Source organism: Salvelinus sp. IW2-2015, linkage group LG17 (genome assembly GCF_002910315.2).
Source record: "Salvelinus sp. IW2-2015 linkage group LG17, ASM291031v2, whole genome shotgun sequence".
Lineage (NCBI taxonomy): Eukaryota > Metazoa > Chordata > Actinopteri > Salmoniformes > Salmonidae > Salvelinus > Salvelinus sp. IW2-2015.
Window position 1 is genome coordinate 19,912,016 of NC_036857.1, and position 20,140 is coordinate 19,932,155.

Sequence of the window (20,140 nt, forward strand, 5' to 3'; positions counted from 1 at the left end):
GGCCATGCAGTCATGGGTGAACACGGAGTACAGGAGGAGACTGAGCACGCACCCCTGAGGGGCTCCGTGTTGAGGATCAGCGTGGCAGATGTGTTGCTACCTACCCTCACCACCTGGGGGCGGCCCGTCAGGAAGTCCAGGATCCAGTTGCAGGGGGAGGTGCTAAGTCCCAGGATCCTTAGCTTAGTGATGAGCTTTGAGGGTAATATGGTGTTGAACACTGAGCTGTAGTCAATGAATAGCATTCTCACATAAGTGTTCCAATTATAATCCTTTCTGTTTTGAAAACATGCTTGAGTAAGTAAAACACCCATGAGCCAGAACCAATGGGAAACCAAAAAATTATGTTTCCACAACTTCCAAGGAACCAAATGTGCTAGCTGGGATAGGCTACAATAACAATGTTGACGTCAGGATTATAAATGATGGTCCTCACAAACGGTACATACCCGAAACCTGGTAGTCAGTTGGAAAGGCCTCCTGCAGTAGCCTTGGCATGCAGGTGATCCAAGGTGCCAAGGCAGAGCTCCCTGGCTTTAGTCTGCGGATAGCCTGGCGTGTCCATGGCCCGGTGCCTAGAACCCTGCTTTGAGTCATTGGGATTAACACTCGTCTATCGCTTCCTGGGGGCCACACTTTCCTTTCAGTACCACCCGAATAAACCATCTCCACCTCCTCCTTGATGAATGGAAATGTCTAGGAGCAACAATGACTCAGCTGCAAAGTGATAGGTCACACAAGCTCGCAGAACAGGGCCGCTGAGTGCTGAATAAAAAAAWAWAAAAAWAAWAATCTGTCCTCGGTTTCCCACGTCAGAACTGTTAGTTCAGGAGCTTCATGAAATTTGTTTCCATGGCCGATCAACAGCACACAAGCCTAAGATCACCATGGGCAATGCCAAGTGTCGGCTGGAGTGGTGTAAAGCTCGCCGCCATTGGACTCTGGAGGAGTGGAAATGCYTTCTCTGGAGTGACAAATCCCACTTCACCGTTGGGCAGTCCAACGGACTAAACTAGGCATAAACTAAGGCTGGTCATGGCTCACATCAACACCATCATGCCGGAAACCCTAGACCCACTCCAATTCGCATACCGCCCCAACAGATCCACAGATGACGCAATCTTAATCGCACTCCATACTGCTCTTTCCCACCTGGACAAAAGGAACATGTGAGAATGCTGTTCATTGACTACAGCTCAGCGTTCAACACCATAGTACCCACAAGGTTCATCACTAAGCCAAGGATGCTTTGACTAAACACCTCCCTCTGCAACCTGGATCCTGGACTACCTGACGGGCCAACCCCAAGTGGTAAGGGTAGGTAACAACACATTTGCCATGCTGATCCTCAACACTGGGGGCCCCTCAGGGGTGCGTTCTTAGTCCCCTCCTGTACTTCCTGTTCACCCAAGACTGCGTGGCCAAGCACGACTCCAATTCCATTAAGTTTTCTGACGACACAACAGTGGTAGGCCTGGTCACCAACAACGATGAGACCGCCTTTAGGGAGGAGGTCACAGACCTGGCAGTGTGGTGCCAGGACAACAACCTCTCCCTCAATGTGAGCAAGACAAAGGATCTGATCGTGGAGTATAGGAAAAGGAGGGCCGAACAGGTCCCCATTAACATTAGTGGGTCGAGAGTTTCAAGTTCCTTGGTGTCCACGTCACCAACGAACTGTCATGGTTCAAACACACCAAGCCAGTTGTGACGAGGACATGACAACACCTTTCCCCCTCAGGAGACTGAAAATATTTGGCATGGGTCCCCAGATCTTCAAAAATTTATACAGCTGCACCATCGAGATTATCCTGACCGGTTGCGTCACCGCCTGGTATGGCAACTTCTCGGCATCTGACCGTAAGGCGCTACAGAGGGTAGTGCGTACGGCCCAGTACATCATTGGGCCAAGCTTCCTGACATCCAGGACCTATGTACTAGGCGGTGTCATAGGAATGCCCAAAGAATTATCAAAGACTCCAGTCACCCAAGTCATAGACTGTTCTCTCTGCTAACGCACGGCAGGCGGCACCGGAGCACCAAGTCTAGGACCTAACGGATCCTTAACAGCTTCTATCCCCAAGCCATAAGACTGCTGAACAATTCATTAATTCATTAAATGACCACGCAGACTATTTATATTGACACTGCTGCTACTCACTGTTAATTGTCTATGCATATCCCTTTACAAATGACCTCGACTAACCTGTACCCCCGCACATGGACTCGGTACCGGTACCACCTGTATATAGCCTCGTTATTGTTATGTAATTTTCTTGTGTTACTTTTTGATATTCTTTAAAAAAAAAAAAGTAAATATTTTCTTAACTCTATTTCTTGAACTGCATTGTTGGTTAAGGGCATGTAAGTAAGCATTTCACGGTGTTGTATTCAACGCATGTGACAAATATATATTTATTTTATTTGTTCTGGGTGTGGCCGATGCCAGGAGAACGCTACCTGCCCCAATGCACAGTGCCAACATGCGTCCACATACTTTTGGTCATGTAGTGTATGTCCAGCTATAAGTCTTGAAACATACTGTGAAGAGACCTGGAGAATCACATTAGCAGTCATAATAGTTAGGAAAGTTTGATTAAAATGTATTTGAATGAAAAAGCTCTCAGGTTCTCTCTCTGAGTCAAAGTGACAGCCCACGCCTCAACACATGAAACACCCTATTTTTACAACTATTAGATCAATAATAGTTAGCTTTTCTTGAATCATGAATTATGAATTGCATGTTATGTCTGCTGCTGGGTTTTCTGCACATCCTTAGCACCTTGCCTAAAGAAGTGAAAATCAGTGATGTCTGTGTGGAATGATTCTGTAGCCCTCTGGCTTCACAAAACCTTTCCGCGACCCTGCTGGGTTACTCCTCAATCAGACCGACAGCATCATTGCACTTTGGTACACCAGAAGTACATTCATTTCCAATGGAATGCTGCATTTGCCTTGCAGCATTGCTGCGTTGCAGAGGCATTTGTAGTGCGTTCTGTGTGGTGCATTCGTTGGATTTATCCAACATATGCATCAAATTGTATGCGTAGACTTCACAGAAATAGTGGAAAAAGGTCAATGTTCAAATTTGTTGCACATCAACAAAAAAGAATGAAAAAGGTTTGAGTCCAGAATTGATTATGCAGCATTGATGCAATTATGCTGTCGATCTGATTGAGGCGTAAGGGGGATGAGGTGTGCTTTACCAGTCATTTACTCTTCCCTACAGACAGTGAAAAGCCCTGGATTTGGCTAATTATGAATAATCTTGTTGAGTGTTTGTTTTTCACAATAATCCAGTTTTGCTTTCTTTTCAGCTAACAATCAATAGGTAACTTTTTTTGTCAAGATTACTTGTGTTCATGGAAGAACGCCATAGAAATAGAATTAGCCTGTTAGTACCACTAGAAGTAGAGCTTTAAGTAGTGATTGTCTGCAGAATACTGAGAATCCACCCCTCCATTAGAGTGATGGTTCTATAGGTCTGCATCATTACTCAGGCAGGAGGTTGACTCACATAAAGAAGAAAGAAAGTAACAAAATTGGATACTTAAAGGTAATCTTCCAGAATGAGTAAAACAACAACTCACACGGGCCATTAGAGTTCACCCTAGCCCCTAAAACCAAAAGAAACAATACCTTTAACTGAACAGTACAGTGTTCCGGTAGTAACAGAAATCATTAGACTCTTTTAGAATGGTCCTCATTTGAAACCCTTTCTGTTTCCCAGATTTATGTTTCTTTTGAATAAGACAGACAATCCTACGCAGATGGGGCTAACACCAGCGATCCACCTAGCACATTTGGGGTGATGAAACAACGGATCCCCATTTATAGTTAATGAAGGGAAGCGAAGTGGGTGGGGACTGTTTGGGCGAAATGAGCATGGGCGAGGGCGCGTGAACAGGGCGGGACCAAAGTTGGGGAAAGCTGAACTTTATGCAAATACTCCGCAACATTGTGCTGCTATTGACCAATGGAAGCTCACTATAGTTTCCAGACTCTACTGGAATGGCAGTTGATACCTTACACAATTTAGCTTACTAGCACCAACAGGAGGGTAATGCAAGCTTGGCTATCCGAATGTATGTGTTAAAAGGATCTTGGCCGTAACGCTTTAGGAGTCATTTTCGCCTACGTCTGTGGTTGTTGTGTTGTGCAGATGTTACGGAGGTAAGAACGTGCCATAAACTCCATCCACAGCTTGCATGAAATATCGCGGATTTGGCTCAACCCTTTGGAACGTTGTCATATGTGTTGCCAAGCAGACAACCACATACAAATAATTGTAAGGTCCCTTAGTTGAGCAGTGAATTTCAAGCACAGATTCAACCACAAAGACTCAGGAGGTTTTCAATACACCCAGTCACTACAAAGATACAGGCATCCTTCCTAACATCATGAGGCCAATGTTGACTTTAAAACAGTTGCAGAGTTTAATGGCTGTGATAGAAGATAACTGAGAATGGATCAACAACATTGTAGTTACTCCACAATACTAATATAAATGACAGAGTGAAAAGAAGGAAGCTTGTACAGAATACAAATATTCCAAAACATGCATTGTTTGCAATAAGGCAATAAAGTAATACTGCAAAAAATGCAGCAAAGAAATGTACTTTTTGTCCTGAATACAAAGCGTTATGTTTTGGGGAAATCCAACACTGAATACCACTCTTCATATTTTTCATGAATACATTTTATTTWAAAAAAATTCTTCCACTTTGACATTACAGCGTATTTTGTGTAGATCATTYACAAAAAATGACAATTACATCCATTTTAATCACACTTTGTAAAACAACAACATTTGGACAGAATTGTAAGTAGCCAAACTACACCACTCTATTAACGAGGTGAGGTCCTCAGATATATACTAACACCAACAATATAATACAGGTTATTTTATCAAAGATGGAGCATGGAATCAAAAACCGATTCCAAAATGAAAATGTATTTTATTTTCCATTATGCAATTCTATAATTCAGTAAGTGCGTCAGTTATTTCAAAATCTCGTTTCACAACCATTTAGCTTGGTTTACGTTCATTTCACAAGATCACAATACAATCTTTAGCTTTCAGCTTTAACAACTTGCACAATGTATTATAATTTCCTATTATTATGTAAACAAACAGTTTCTCAGTAGGCCTATTTGTAAGGAGTGCGTACTGGCGGCAGACGTCAGGTGCAGGAGAGCAAAGACTGTGTTACAATGGTGCAGCTAATAATAAAAATCACTGTGAACAAAAACAATATCTATATACAATGGGATAAAAACCCTTCGCACGCCAGACATAACATGCACAAACACTTACAATAAACAATTCCGGACAAGGACATGGGGGAAACAGAGGGTTAAATACACAACATGTAATTATGGAATTGGAACCAGGTGTGTGGGAAGACAAGACAAAACAAATGGAAAATGAAAAGTGGATCGGCGATGGCTAGAAGGCCGCCGACCGCCGCCCGAACAAGGAGAGGGACCGACTTCGGCGGAAGTCGTGACACTACTGGAACCCCTAGGACGGCGTGCCAAGGGAGGAACAGAACTACAATGTACAGTGGCACATAGAATGCATATACTTACAATTAAAAGGCTCGATATAGTCAAACTGCAGTCTGCAGTGGCCGTGTAGCATTTACTGTGATACGTTCTCTGCAGAAGTCAGGGCATTCGTACTTCTTTCGCGTCGCAGAGCTGTTGTGAAGGAAATTGTCAAGGAAGTGAGTTTGTATTAATACAGGCCCTCCCACCCCCACCTACCGTCAACCAATCATGACAATGCGGAGCTATACAGAGCTATATGGAGCACTTCACATTGTTAAAAACTTTGGGAGGCGCACAGCGATGCGGTACAGAGCTCGATTTGTTATCTGCAAGCCTCTAGAGGCTCCGCAATTGAGTCACACAGTCCGCACGGAGCCTCTGGATCGCATTGACAGAGTAAGCATAAATTGTTTTTTAGCCTCATTCACATTACCCATAAGCACTCCGTTACATTTTGGCAGATGTCATGCAATTCGATGGGAAAACGAAACGCCCCCTTGCAGTTGAAAGCTCTGTTGTGAGATGGATGCCGCATACTTTGTGTCGTCTTCAGTCCGCCAGAGTCTGTTGTAGAACATAAACTTACCAAACCACAGAAGAAGATTAAAATATTGATGCTTTATGGGATAGCTAGCAACTTGTAAACAATAACTCATTCCTTGAATGGAGTGAACATTATTTATAATAAAGGACCTAAACCCTCCCTGAACGCTTGAAAAAAAAAAAAAACACGTGACCCTCCCCTATACCCAAAATAATCATTAAAACAGAGTGGATAGCAGAGAGCATGTCTACCGTTTACCCTCACTTCTTGGACAGACCAGAGCCTTAGATATGCAGTTTTAGAAACTATTCTTCGTACTGTATTACATGGCAATGTGGGAAGTTTGATAGCGCAAAGGGCTGCGGGCCAGAAGGTTGTGGGTTCACTGAAGAGTAGGGGTGGAAAGATCTCCTTTAGATTCATGCAATGCTTTTACTATATCATCTCATTTGCAGGTCCGAGACAAAATTTTACATACTAGCTGTTTTTTATCATATCACACAAATGACCGAAATTACGGGCTAATAATGAACAGAGAGATAGGCCTATGTGTTCATCTTATCATATTTCTCCAATGCCAAATCAGTGTGTCTTGTTTGGAACAAAACTGCCCATTTGCAAATAATAAAATATGAGATGTCATTAGGAATCTGAATATGGTATTTTCAAAAGTTAGGCCTACCTTTCCACCCCAGACAGAGTAGGCCTACCGACAGAGAAAAAGTGAAGCTTTAACTGCTGGCAACTCTTCTTCTGTGGCTGCTTTAGAGAGAAGGTCACAAGTGTTTGCCTAAAAGCTGTCTGGGTTTAAACATCTTCTATTGTACAGAAAGTGAATTGCTTAATCAATTGATAGTGACAGAATTAGATTACTTCCCAAGCAAAGTCTGCCTCTGAATGTCAAAGAAACGAAACAATGATATCCCCATATGCATCGGAGTCACGTCTTTCCCATTTTCTGGGTATTTTACAGCTTGTTTCTAGCATAAAGCATCGCCGACCAAAGTGCTGTTATAGATCACTTTCAGCGTTGATTTTAGCATGTAAATCTTGGTGGGGCTAACTCCCCAATTTTTTTTTATGCATGCCAGCAAAGCCACTACACAACACTAATCAATACATTAATTGTACTATAACGGTGACAAGCGGTGCCCACAAACTGTTAGGGCCTATTTAAAGCTGTCCCAACAGCAGAGTCCCAACAGCAGAGTCCCAACACCTTACCACTGTTACACCTGGCTATCAGCGGAGCCTTGTCTGGCAGAGAAACAATTCATTCAGCCCCATTTACTGCCTTTAAAAAAAACATAGCTGAAATGCTTACTTACAAGCCCTTAACCAACAATGAAGTTCAAGAAATAGAATTAAGAAAAMAAAAAGTAACACAATAAAATTACATAACAATAACGAGGCTATATACAGGGGATACCGGTACTGAGTCAATGTGCGGGCATACAGGTTAGTTGAGGTAATTTGTACATGTAGGTACAATGTAGGTACAATGTAAATAGTCCGCGTGGCCATTTGATTATTTGTTCAGCAGTCTTATAGCTTGGGGGTAGAAGCTGTTAAGGAGCCGTTTGGACCTAGACTTGGTGCTCTGGTACCGCTTGTCGTGTGGTAGCAGAGAGAACAGTCTATGACTTGGGTGACTGGAGTCTTTGACAATTTTTTAGGCCTTCCTCTGACACCGCCTAGTATATACAGTTGAAGTCGGAAGTTTACATACACTTAGGTTGGAGTCAATAAAACTCGTTTTTCAACCACTCCACAAATTTCTTTTAACAAACTATAGTTTTGGCAAGTCGGTTAGGACATCTACTTTGTGCATGACACAAGTAATTTTTCCAACAATTGTTTACAGACAGATTATTTKACTTATAATTCACTGTATCACAATTCCAGTGGGTTAGAAGTTTACATACCCTAAGTTGACTGTACCTTTAAACAGCTTGTAAAATTCCAGAAAATTATGTCATTGCTTTAGAAGCTTCTGATAGGCTAATTGATATCGTTTGAGTCAATTGGAGGTGTACCTGTGGATCTATTTCAAGGCCTACCTTCAAACTCAGTGCCCCTTTGCTTGACATCATGGGAAAATCAAAAGAAATCTGCCAAGTCCTCAGAAAAAAATTGTAGACCTCCACCTCCAAATGCCTGAAGGTACCACGTTCATCTGTACAAACAAGAGTACGCAAGTATAAACACCATGGAACCACGCAGCCGTCATACCGCTCAGGATGGAGACGCGTTCTGTCTCCTAGAGATGAACGCACTTTGGTGCGAAAAGTGCATATCAATCCCAGAACAACAGCAAAGGACCTTGTGAAGATGCTGGAAACAGGTGCAAAAGTATCTATATCCACAGTTAAACGAGTCCTATATCGACGTAACCTGAAAGGCCGCTCAGCAAGGAAGAAGTCACTGCTCCAAAACCACCATAGAAAAGCCAGACTACGGTTTACAACTGCAGATGGGAACAAAGATCGTACTTTTTGGAGAAATGTCCTCTGGTCTGATGAAACAAAAATAGAACTGTTTGTCCATAATGACCATTGTTATGTTTGGAGGAAAAAGGGCGAGGCTTGCAAGCCGAAGAACACCATCCCAACCGTCAAGCACGGGGATGCTTTGCTGCAGGAGGGACTGGTGCACTTCACAAAATACATGGCATCATGAGGCAGGAAAATGATGTGGATATATTGAAGCAACATCTCAAGACACCAGTCAGGAAGTTAAAGCTTGGTCGCAAATGGGTCTTCCAAATGGACAATGACCCTAACCATACTTGCAAAGTTGTGGCAAAATGGCTTAAGGACAACAAAGTCAAGGTATTGGAGTGGCCATCACAAAGCCCTGACCTCAATCCTATAGAAAATGTGTGGGCAGAACTGAAAAAGCGTGTGCGAGAAAGGAGGCCTACAAACCTGACTCAGTTACACCAGCTCTGTCAGGAGGAATGGGCCAAATTTCACCCAACTTATTGTGGGAAGGTTGTGGAAGGCTACCCGAAATGTTTGACCCAAGTTAAACAATTTAAAGGCAATGCTACCAAGTACTAATTGAGTGTATGTAAACTTCTGACCCACTGGGAATGTGATAATAGAAATAAAAGCTGAAATAAATAATTCTCTCTACTATCATTCTGACATTTCACATTCTTAAAATAAAGTGGTGATCCTAACTGACCTAAGACAGGGAATTTTTACTATGATTAAATGTCAGGAATTGTAAAAACGGAGTTTAAATGTATTTGTTTAAGGTGTATGTAAACTTCCAACTATAACTGTAGGTCCTGGATGGCAGGAAGCTTGGCTCCAATGATGTATTGGGCCGTACGCACTACCCTTTGTAGCGCCTTACGGTCGGAAGCCGAGCAGTTGCCATACCAGGCAGTGATGCAACTCTGCTCTCGATGGTGCAGCTGTATACGTTTTTGAGGATCTGGGGACCCATGCCAAATCTTTTCAGTCTCCTGAGGGGGGAAAGGTGTTGTCGTGCCCTCTTCACGACTGTCTTGGTGTGTTTTTACCATGTTAGTTTGTTGGTGATGTGGACACCAAGGAACTTGAAACTCTCTACCCGCACCACTACATCCCCGTCGATGATAATGGTGGCCTGTTCGGTTCTCCTTTTCCTGTAGTCCACGATCATCTCCTTTGTCTTGCTCACATTGAGGGAGAGATTGTTGTCCTGGCACCAAACTGCCAGGTCTCTGACCTTCTCCCTATAGGTTGTCTCATCGTTATCTGTGATCAGGCCTACCACTGTTGTGTCGTCAGCAAACTTAATGATGGTGTTGGAGTCGTGCAGTCGTGGGTGAACAGGGAGTACAGGAGGGGACTAAGCACGCACCCCTGAGGGGCCCCGGTGTTGAGGATCAGTGTGGCAGATGTGTTGTTACCTACCCTTACCACTTGGGGGCGGCATGTCAGGAAATTCAGGATCCAGTTGCAGAGGGAGGTGTTTAGTGCCACGGTCCTTAGCTTAGCGATGAGCTTTGTGGGCACTATGGTGTTGAACGCTGAGCTGTAGTCAATGAACAGCATTCTCACATAGGTGTTCCTTTTGTCTAGGTGGGAAAGGGCAGTGTGGAGTGCGATTGAGATTGTATCATCTGTGGATCTGTATGGGCGGTATGTGAATTGGAGTGGGTCTAGGGTTTCCGGGATGTTGGTGTTGATGTGAGCCATGACCAGCCTTTCAAAGCACTTCATGTCTACCGAAGTGAGTGCTATGGGGCGGTAGTAATTTAGGCAGGTTACCTTCGCATTCTTGGGCACAGTGACTATGGTGGTCTGCTTGAAACATGTAGGTATTACAGAGGTCAGGGAGAGGTTGAAAATGTCAGTGAAGAAACGGATACGGATGCTCTAAATGTGCGCCCTGGTAATCTGCCCTGCGGCCTTGTGAATGTTGACCTGTTTAAAGGTCTTGCTCACATTAGCTACGGAGAGCAGTTAGTGCTCTCATGCAAGCTTCAGTGTTGCTTGCCTCGAAGCGAGCGTAAAAGACATTTAGCTCGTCTGGTAGGCTTGCGTCAATGGGCAGCTCTTACAGTATTCTCCCTGTATTCMTAGAACTTTAGGATAAATATAGGGAGCAAATAAAGTAAGCAGACAATACTAAATCTCTTACAATATTCAATGATTACATTTCTATAAAATAGAGTATAGGCTACATGTGCACTACCAAGTCAGAACAGTCGGCTAAGTCATGAGGGGAAAAGGGACCAAATTATTAGGGTGAGGCACATGGGCTACTAACACCTTACCACACAGCATACACGTAGTATTACTTTCTTAGCTACAGTATGCATATCTCCCTGGCATTTTACATAGTTTATGCAGCAGCATACAAGACACTTTTGGACTCACCTTGTTGTGCTGTGCTCACTTGAACAGGAAAGTGGCGAGGTGGTCCTTGTGGGCAAATGTTGTTATCAAAGTCTGGCATTCTCTGGTTTTATGGTGCTTTCAAGACAACTGGGAACTCTGAAAAAAAACAAGGTTGAATCATGATGTTCGTGATCTTCAGGTCGTAGCTCTAGAAAGAGGCCCGATTTCTCGACTTGGAATTCCAAGTTGGATGACCGTTCAAAATGTATTTTCCTAGTCGGAGCTTGTTTTTTTCCCCAAGTTCCCAGTTGTCTTGAAATCACTGAAGTCTGAGATTTCCCAGTTCCGAGTTTCCAGTTGTTTTGAAAGCGGCAGAAGTCATGCTGGATTGACAGCATGGCAAATGTTGAATGTTTATCCTTTTAAACTTGGAAAAGAGAACCTTAAACCATGACTTCGACCACACATCCCCTCCACCGAAAAGCAGGCTAGTGTGATTGCTTTGCAATGCTTGCAYTTAGCCACTGATTCCATCCAAACCACTCATTGCTGAGTTTGCAATTTCCAACTTGTTGTGTAATGTTTATGTCCACCGATACATTTTATCTATAATTTCTCTTCAAAATTTCTCTTCATATGACAAGGATTGAAAAGGATTTACCAGTAGATTATCGACTTGATTCATGATGACTGCTAGCTTGCTATCTAAAATGTTGAAAGTATGAAGCTGACATGATCAATCCAATCAAAGCTACTGTAGATATAACGTGATTTGATGTCGTTGTATCTGTGGCCAATGACCTTCTTGGATGGGCTCTTGTAATGTAACTARATGGAAGCACCCAAGGGGCTAAAAATCTGCCCCACCTGCCCTGAATGACGGGTCGCCACTGATCACTTTATATAATCAGATATTTTTTATTTTCTTTCAAATCTTGAGGTAACAAGGGGTAGTCCTGTGCTTTTTGCCATTTTCCTTAATAAAAGATTGGCCTATGTCATACACTCTCATACCCCCTCAATTTGAGTCTATTGTGATCATAATGATGTTTGTTTTTGATTATAATTATTAGGTGGAGGTTGCTAGCTACAATGGTATCTTCAACCTAGACTAGGTTTTAGCTAGCTTGACTTGCTATAAAGTTAGAGAAACAAGTTGAGGAAAAAGAAACTAAACAAAATATGTTTTATTATCACCTAAAATAATATATTTATACTGTCTTGAATAAGAAGGTATATTTAGCGATCTCCCAAATTAAATGCAATTTCTGACCAGAAACATGCTCTACTCAATCTTGCGTTACACACACTACAATTGTCCTTTCAGTAGCGGGGCAAGACTCTGTGAAGATGACATAAGGCGTATTGAAATACGTCACGATGTAAACAGGGAATAAGTTATATTACGTTTGATACCGGAGCTCCGGGGGCGTGTGCCAATGCCTTTATCACTATAACAGAAGCATGTCATCAACGACGTCCGAAGCTTCCTTTGATCAAGTGCTTTTTAAAACCATGCGTTGCAGAACGCTAGATCCCACTGATTTCGCCATGGTTACGGTGCTTTCTTCAATTCAAAGCTGCTTTCAAACACTGCTCTCTACTGGACACTGTACTTACAAATGTAGTTAGGATTTTGTACACGCATTTTCATATGAATGGTAGTTTAGCAGGTAGAGTAGGGAACTGTGGAATATTCAGAGACGTGAGGGTATTGGTTCAAATCGCAGCGGAGTCCCACTGTTTAGAAAATAAGTTTTATGTGAAACCACACTTTCTGCACATTGTTGTTCAAGTAAATTGTTTTGTTTAGTATAAGCTTTTGTCTTAATAAATCCTCTGAAGGATACCCAAATCTAACTGCTTGTAGCTCAGGCCCTGAAGCAAGGATATGCATTTTCTTGGTACCATTTGAAATAACACTTTGAAGTTTGTGGAAATGTGAAAGGAATGTAGGAGAATATAACACATTAGATCTGGTAAAAGATAATACAAAGAAAAAACCAACCGTCTTTTTGTATTTTTTTTGTACCATCATCTTTGAAATGCAAGAGAAAGGCCATAATGTATTATTCCACCCCAGGTGCAATTTAGATACTGGCCACTAGATGACAGCAGTGTATGTGCAAAGTTGTATTCTGATCCAATGAACTATTGTATTTCTGTTCAAAATTTTGTATCAAGACTGCCCAAATGTGCCTAATTTGTTTATTAATAAATGTTCATGTTCAAAACTGTGCACTCTCCTCAAACAATAGCATGGTATTCTTTCACTTTAATAGCTACTGTAAATTGGACAGTGCAGTTAGATTAACAAGAATTTAAGCTTTCTGCCAATATCAGATATGTCTATGTCTAATATTCTTGTTACTTACAACCTCATGCTAATCACATTAGCCTACGTTAGCTCAACTGTCCTGCAAGGGACCCACCAATCCTGGAGAAGTTTTAAGCAGATTCACTGTTTAAAAAATAATATATATATTGTTGAAGGCAAAAAGGGGAAGCATGTTGTAAGAAGTGAACCTTGTATTCCAACTGATTGTAGATTACTAAAGCCAATGGCTTACCTTTGTGCCACAGGTTTTTGATGAAAACAGTGGGAAAAAAACTTCTGACAGTCAAACGTTTGGAAAGTCCTCCTGGACTGGAACTCATGCATGAGATAGGAAGAACTGTGTCTGTCTTTTGACAATGTCTAAGCCTATGTCTAGGTTTTAGCTGTCTCCTCAATAAATGGATCTCATCAACGTGACATGGTCAAACCATGCCAATAGCCATACAGCCACTGCACTGGCTATCTATGTCCTTGTCGTTCATTGCTGTTTCCTTACCCTGTTGAAATCTGTCATGACCACTAATGAGATAACCACAAAACATATATTTTCTACTACTTCATAGATTTATAAAATTATCTATTGTAATTCAACCATTGGAAATGTATACATTTATGTATAACTGCATCAAGGTTTAACACACAAGATGTGTCTAATCTTTGTTAAAGTTGATGCAGAGAAAGAGTCTGTATTGATGGGATGTTAATGCTGAGACCTTTACTATGCAGTGCATGGCATCAGGATAAACAACATCAGCCACTCTCAACTTGCTCCGGAGGAGGTCTTCTCTGTTGCATGCTGATTGATACAAATTTCAGACTACTAATGAACACTATAAGGACCAACACTTACTTGCCTTGCAACCACTATAAAGTGCCTTTGTGTATCCAATTTTAAGAGTGTTATCAATGTTGCAAGGGAAAAAATTAATAGGAATATATACTGTATGTAACTTAAATACAGTTGTTACTCTTCTACTCAGAGATGGACATATCTTTTTTTGTTTCGATTACCATTGTCTTGGGCGACAATGCGTGTAGTCTAATACTGAGTACTATCATAAGTTCATTAAGTAATAAATTAAGTTTACGTTAAACAAGAATATATTTTTTACAACCAAATCTACATTTTTCATTACCTTTTGTGTGATTTCAGATGTTTTTGAGAAACTTACAAACAGCAAATCACTTCCTTATTATRGTTGTGTAGTATGGGGCCCTGAAAAAACATGAACCAAGGCTCCAAAAACACCCAAATATGTCCTTTTTGGAAACGGCAAAGCTCTCAGTATAGTGATGCAAGTCTTTAGATGTTGTACACATGAAATTGTGTCATAACTTTATCGGCAAAGTTATTTTACATTTTATTGCGACTCGAGCGATACCTCTCTGTAAATTAGTATACAACAGTGGTGACCCGTCATTCAGGGCAGGTGGGGCAGAGCCTGCCTTGTTTTGCATTTTATTTTGGCATTAATACGTGTCACCTATCAGTTTGCAAACAATGTAAAGAAAATACAAATAATCATAATTGAGTTAATAAAGTCGCATACAAACTTGGTATCTTTTTTGCTTTATTGAGTAAGGCAGCTCCAAAATGCAGGTTTCAGCCTAGCTCAGTGCATTCTGTGGTGGTGGGGCAGCCAGGGGTAAATACGAAGCGTAGGGGTTGATAATGTTCTCTAGTTGCGCCGTGATTGGCTCATTGTTCTGTCACTCATGGGGACACTACATCACCGCAGAATCTAAGGGTAGAGCTCAAAAATTCAAGCTCCTTGGGTGCTGCCATAGAGTTACATTATAAGTGTCCATCCAAGAAGGCTCAAGATCATTGGCCACAGATAAAATTATGTCAAATCATGTTATATCTACAGTAGCTTTGATTGGACTTTCAAAATATTAGCTAGCAAGCTAGCAGTCATCATCATGAATCAAGTCGACAATCTAACGGCAAATCCCTTTCCAAAAATAATGAAGAGAAATTATAGATAATAACGTATCAGTGCTCATCGGCCATTGGACATAAACATTACACAACAAGTTGGAAATTGCAAATTCAACAATGAGTGGTTTGGAAGGAATCAGTTGCTAACTGCAAGCATTGCAAAGCAATCTATAGCCTGCTATTCAGTAGAGTGGGTGTGTGGTTCCAAGTCTGGGTTTAAGGGTCTCTTTTCCAAGCTTAAAAGTGTAAACATTCAATGTTGGCCATTCTGTCAATCCAGCATGACCTCTGCTGCGCTCAAAACAACTGGAAACTCGGAACTGGGAAATGTGACTTCAGTCCGTTCAAGACAACTTGGAACTCTGAAAAAAACAAGCTCCGACTGAGAAAATACGTTAATACGGTAATCCAACTCGGAATTGCAAGTCGGGAAATCGGGTATCTTTCTAGATCACTGACGTCATCATGATTCAGCCTTGTTTTTTTTCAGAGTTCCCAGTTGTCTGGAAAGCATCATAAATCCAGAGAATGAAGATTTTGATGACAAAATTTGCCTACGTTTTGTATGCTGCTGCATAAATGATGTAATATACCAGCGAGATATGTATAATGTAGCTAAGAATGTAATACTAAGTGTATGTTGTTTAGTTAGCTGTTGTTGGTGCACATATAGCCTATAGCCTGTTTTAGAGAAATGTTATCATTATCAGGAATCAAGGTAAGACCCAAGTGCAGACTGTGTGAAGTAACAATGTTTATTGTAACCACAAGGGCAGGCAAACAACAGGTCAAGGCAGGCAGGGGTCGATAATCCAGGGTAGGAGCAAAGGTACAGGACGGCAGGCAGGCTCAGGGTCAGGGATGGGCAGAGTGGTCAAGCGGGCGGGTACAGGGTCAGGACAGGTAAGGGTCAAAAACCAGGAGGACAAGAAAAAGAGAGGTTGGGAAAAGACAGGAGCTGACAGGACTAACACTGGTAAGCTTGGTAAGCTTGACAAACAAGACGAACAGGCACAGACAGACAGAAAACACAGGTATAAATACCCAGAGGACAAGTGGGGAAGATGGGCGACACCTGGTGGGGGTGGAGACAAGCACAAGAACAGCTGAAACAGATCAGGGCGTGACAATTATTGAATATTGTAAGAGCTTTCATTGTCTGCTTATATGCCCTCTTTATTCCTCCTACGGTTAAGATGGTGTACAGGGAGAATACTGTAAGAATGGCCCATGTTCTGAATTCTGTCTCTGTACATTTAAAAAGTGCTGAACAAATGGTTATATTGACTACGTCTGTCCTACCTCACTCATTAATGTCTTAATCGAAATTACGGATTGCCTCTTATACGGTTGTCGTCACCTTATGCCAGAGTTTGTACATCTCAATTGTCAGTAGAAACCACCTTTGTTTAATCAAGTCAGCCATATGTTTTTTACAAGGCAGTAAATTAGGCTGAATGAACTGTTTCGCTGCTAGACAAGGCTCCGCTGATAGCCAGGTTTAGCAGTGGTAAGTTGTTGGGACTGCTGTTGGGACTCTGGTGTTGGGACAGCTTTATGTAGGCCCGAACAGTTTGTGGGAACCGTTTGTCACCGTTATAGTGCAATTCATGTATTGTTTAGTGTTGTGTTGTGTAGTGGCTTTACTGGCATGCATACAATTATTACATTTTTTACTCTGCCCCACTAAGATTGACATGCTAAAATCGCCACTGGATACAAAGTATATTGAAAGCATGMGGTGCTTCCACACAGGAAATTCCAGACACTAGAATRTATGCCAAGTCACATTGAAGCCGTTCTTGCAGCTCAGAGTGGCCTAAAGCACTAATAAGACACTTTATGTTGGTGTTTCCTTTATTTTGACAGTTCCTGTAGCAGTAGGCTACATGGAGAATGGAACAGCTGGATAGGGGAAGTGGCTCGAGGCGCGCAAAAGGGAATATAAAATTGCGGATAAAGTTTGGAATTACACAATTTCATGTGTACGATATCTAAAGACCTGTATCACTATACTGAGAGCTTCGCATTTCTAAAATTATGTATTTGGGTGTTCTTGGAGCCTTTGTTCCTGTTTCTCTGGGGCCACCATACTACAAGTGATTTGCTTTTTTCGGGTAAGTTTCTCAAAAACATTTGAAATCACAAAAAAGGTGTCTGGACACTTCTACATGCCATTTAAATACAAAATAGAGATTTTGTTTTAAAACAATAATTATTATTTAATTACCTGTTATTATGTAGAGGAATGGTTTGTCAATGTTCAAACCTAAAAAAAATAGATGGAATGTGCTCAGTGTCATGGGAATGTTCTGAGATAGACACCCAAATGGGAACCATTTGCTGGTTTCCCATTTGAATGGGTAGGTAGGGTTCAGGCTATTCCCTCATTATTGGAAGGATGCACTAAACTCAACAATGAAGAGATGGAATCAATATCTGCAATCAGGAAGGTAATGACAAACATAACATGTTAATGAACAAAGATAGGCATGCTCTGGATTACCCTGGGGGAGTACAGAGGTTCCAATCATAGATATGGCGTGCGTGTGTGGAGTGTGAGAAGGCATGGGGACATGTTGAATTGTCTGCAATTTTTTAAAATCCTGGTTTATAATGATCATATTTTTATTATCCCTGATTAAGCCATTTTTGTATTCCAATACACAACCAAACTGAGTAACCTAGCAAGGATGTAATTTTACGCATCGAAAGTAACTTCAGACTTTATTAACAGAATAGTAGTTGTTGACAAAACGAGGCACTAGTCGGCGCCGTCAACCTTCAGAATGATTATAATGCAATTCATTGACTGGCCAGTCACAGAAAAAATTCCCACCGCATCCACCCCTATGTTTCCACAACAGCATTTCACTAAGCCAAAGTAGCCACAAATGTTTGTTTCTCCAGCCATTTGCTCTCTGTTCTCTTCTGTAATTTGTCATGGACAATTATTTTCTTCAGGTTTGCAGATTCAAAAGTTCCATTAACGCCAATAGGCCATCATGAACTTCACACCAGACACCACAAAGCGTCAACATGTCCACATTTACCAATATACCTATAGTTTTGCTTTATATTGGATGATTTGGTAGGGTTTGGATCACCCAGAAGCGAGCTGCGTTTCACTGCCCCCATAGAACCTGCTTAACTTCAGTGATGAAGCGCTTGATATAGTTGAATTTGGATAAAAGCGAGTGCGCTTCAATGCAGCACCTATTATGCCCCATAAGAGTTAGAAGATAATGGCCAGTGTAATGTAAGATCATTCGCCTACTATCAACCTGAAAACCAAAACAGACTTCGATATGTTGTTCCCCATCATAGCTTCCAGTGAGGAGAAAAATAGGGACCGGAGAAATTGTGCCTATTATGAAAGAAATGCGTTGAAAAAAATGCATGACAAAATCGGTCTATTTATTTTGTTGTGATCTCGAACTGACTCCCAAGTTTGGCTAAACACCTGAACCAATGTAATCACTTAAAATGCCGTATTTCTATAGGCTATATCTTCTCTCGTGTACTTTAAGGTAAGGTTAGACAAAAGTGTGTAAAAAGAGGAGAGAATAATCGTGGGTATTTTGTTTTTTATCACTATCTTCWGATATACATTTATAATTCGTTTMTRTGTCGCCCCTAATTGATATTTTCAAGCCGCTTATTTGCACCGAAACATTGATTTGTTTAAAAGGCAACTGATTTCGATGTAATATTTCTTGCATCGATTTTGCGCAACKCCTCTACTCAGCATGCTGGAATGTACTATTATCAGTCACTCTCATTGCCAGAGTCAGAATTGCACGATAAAGCTCAGTATTCGGATGGATTGGTAAGACATTAAATACTATTTTCCTGCAGTGTAGGAGGGGGTGGCTTTGTAAGCTACAGTCACATAAAGTAGAAAATAACCAGCGCAGGAACCCTTTCAGCACCACTCGCCAATGGACAGCGGTTTCAGCACGCAGAGTCATTGGGCAGTTTGAGAAGTGACAGGATTTGTTAGGAGTCTACAGACCAGTGGGATTTGGACTACCGCACCATCAAGACAGGTCCTGGAGGTTCTATTCTCGTAATTCTTCGGCACTGCTATTGTATCCCCCACTACAGGACTAAACATATGCCTTTGWATCCTTACACCTGTTTTTCTTAAACTCGGGTTCTAACCAAAGAGGAGTTCTCTGGAAAGAATCCGTATTTCTGCACATGCTGAAAGACACAGTCGTTGAAAATAGAAATTTAGAGTGGACGGTATCAATTCAACTTGGTCTTCATAAACGAAATTTTCTGAAATAAAATCCAGTGGGTTTCTTTCAAAGGTAAGAGTTTATTTTCTCTCAGCTCATTGAAAATAATCATGTGGTGGGCTTCATGTGATTATTTAATAGAATGATACTTCTCCAATACATACACATTATGCATCTTTATATCATTGCTGCTATGATTTTTTTTGTCTCCAAGTTTAGCTCAAATGTTTCTTCTTGAAGGTTGTGGAATCGCTGCATTTTGTTGTAGATCTGCATCCTTTGAGTCAGGGATGGGCAACTTCGATGGGGGTGGGGGCCACAAAAAATCTGAACTCATCATGAGGGACCGCAATGGCTCGAGTGGCTTGTGGGTCTGCATAACCACATCCATACCCACACATGCAGTCAGAGCCGGCCCTAGCCTTTTGGGCGCCCTAAGAAAATTGAGCAATTATCTAAATAATTTCATGTAATTCTATTTATTTTGCCATGGGCGGTACAGAACATTTGCCGTTTTTAATATGATATCAGAATGAGTGTGACTACCAAAATCAATGGAGGCCCCCGGTCGGTAATTAATGTGACTGACATGACAAGAGAAAAACTGTTGATGCACAAACAAATTTCTAAATTGCACCTTGTGTATTCTACTATTCTAACTCTCCACTGTAAGGTGAAAAC

General features: G+C 41.5%; 1 protein-coding gene across 1 annotated transcript in view; it reads left to right on the top strand.

Annotated features, from left to right (window-relative positions):
* Window positions 1–19,057: 19,057 nt before the first annotated feature.
* LOC111977225 (metabotropic glutamate receptor 4-like) overlaps window positions 19,058–20,140 on the top strand; it is a 309,721-nt gene continuing 308,638 nt past the window's right edge. The window contains exon 1 of the mRNA XM_024006595.1: window positions 19,058–19,531. The gene's annotated coding sequence lies outside the window, so the exon portion shown is untranslated. The remainder of the gene's footprint in view (window positions 19,532–20,140) is intronic.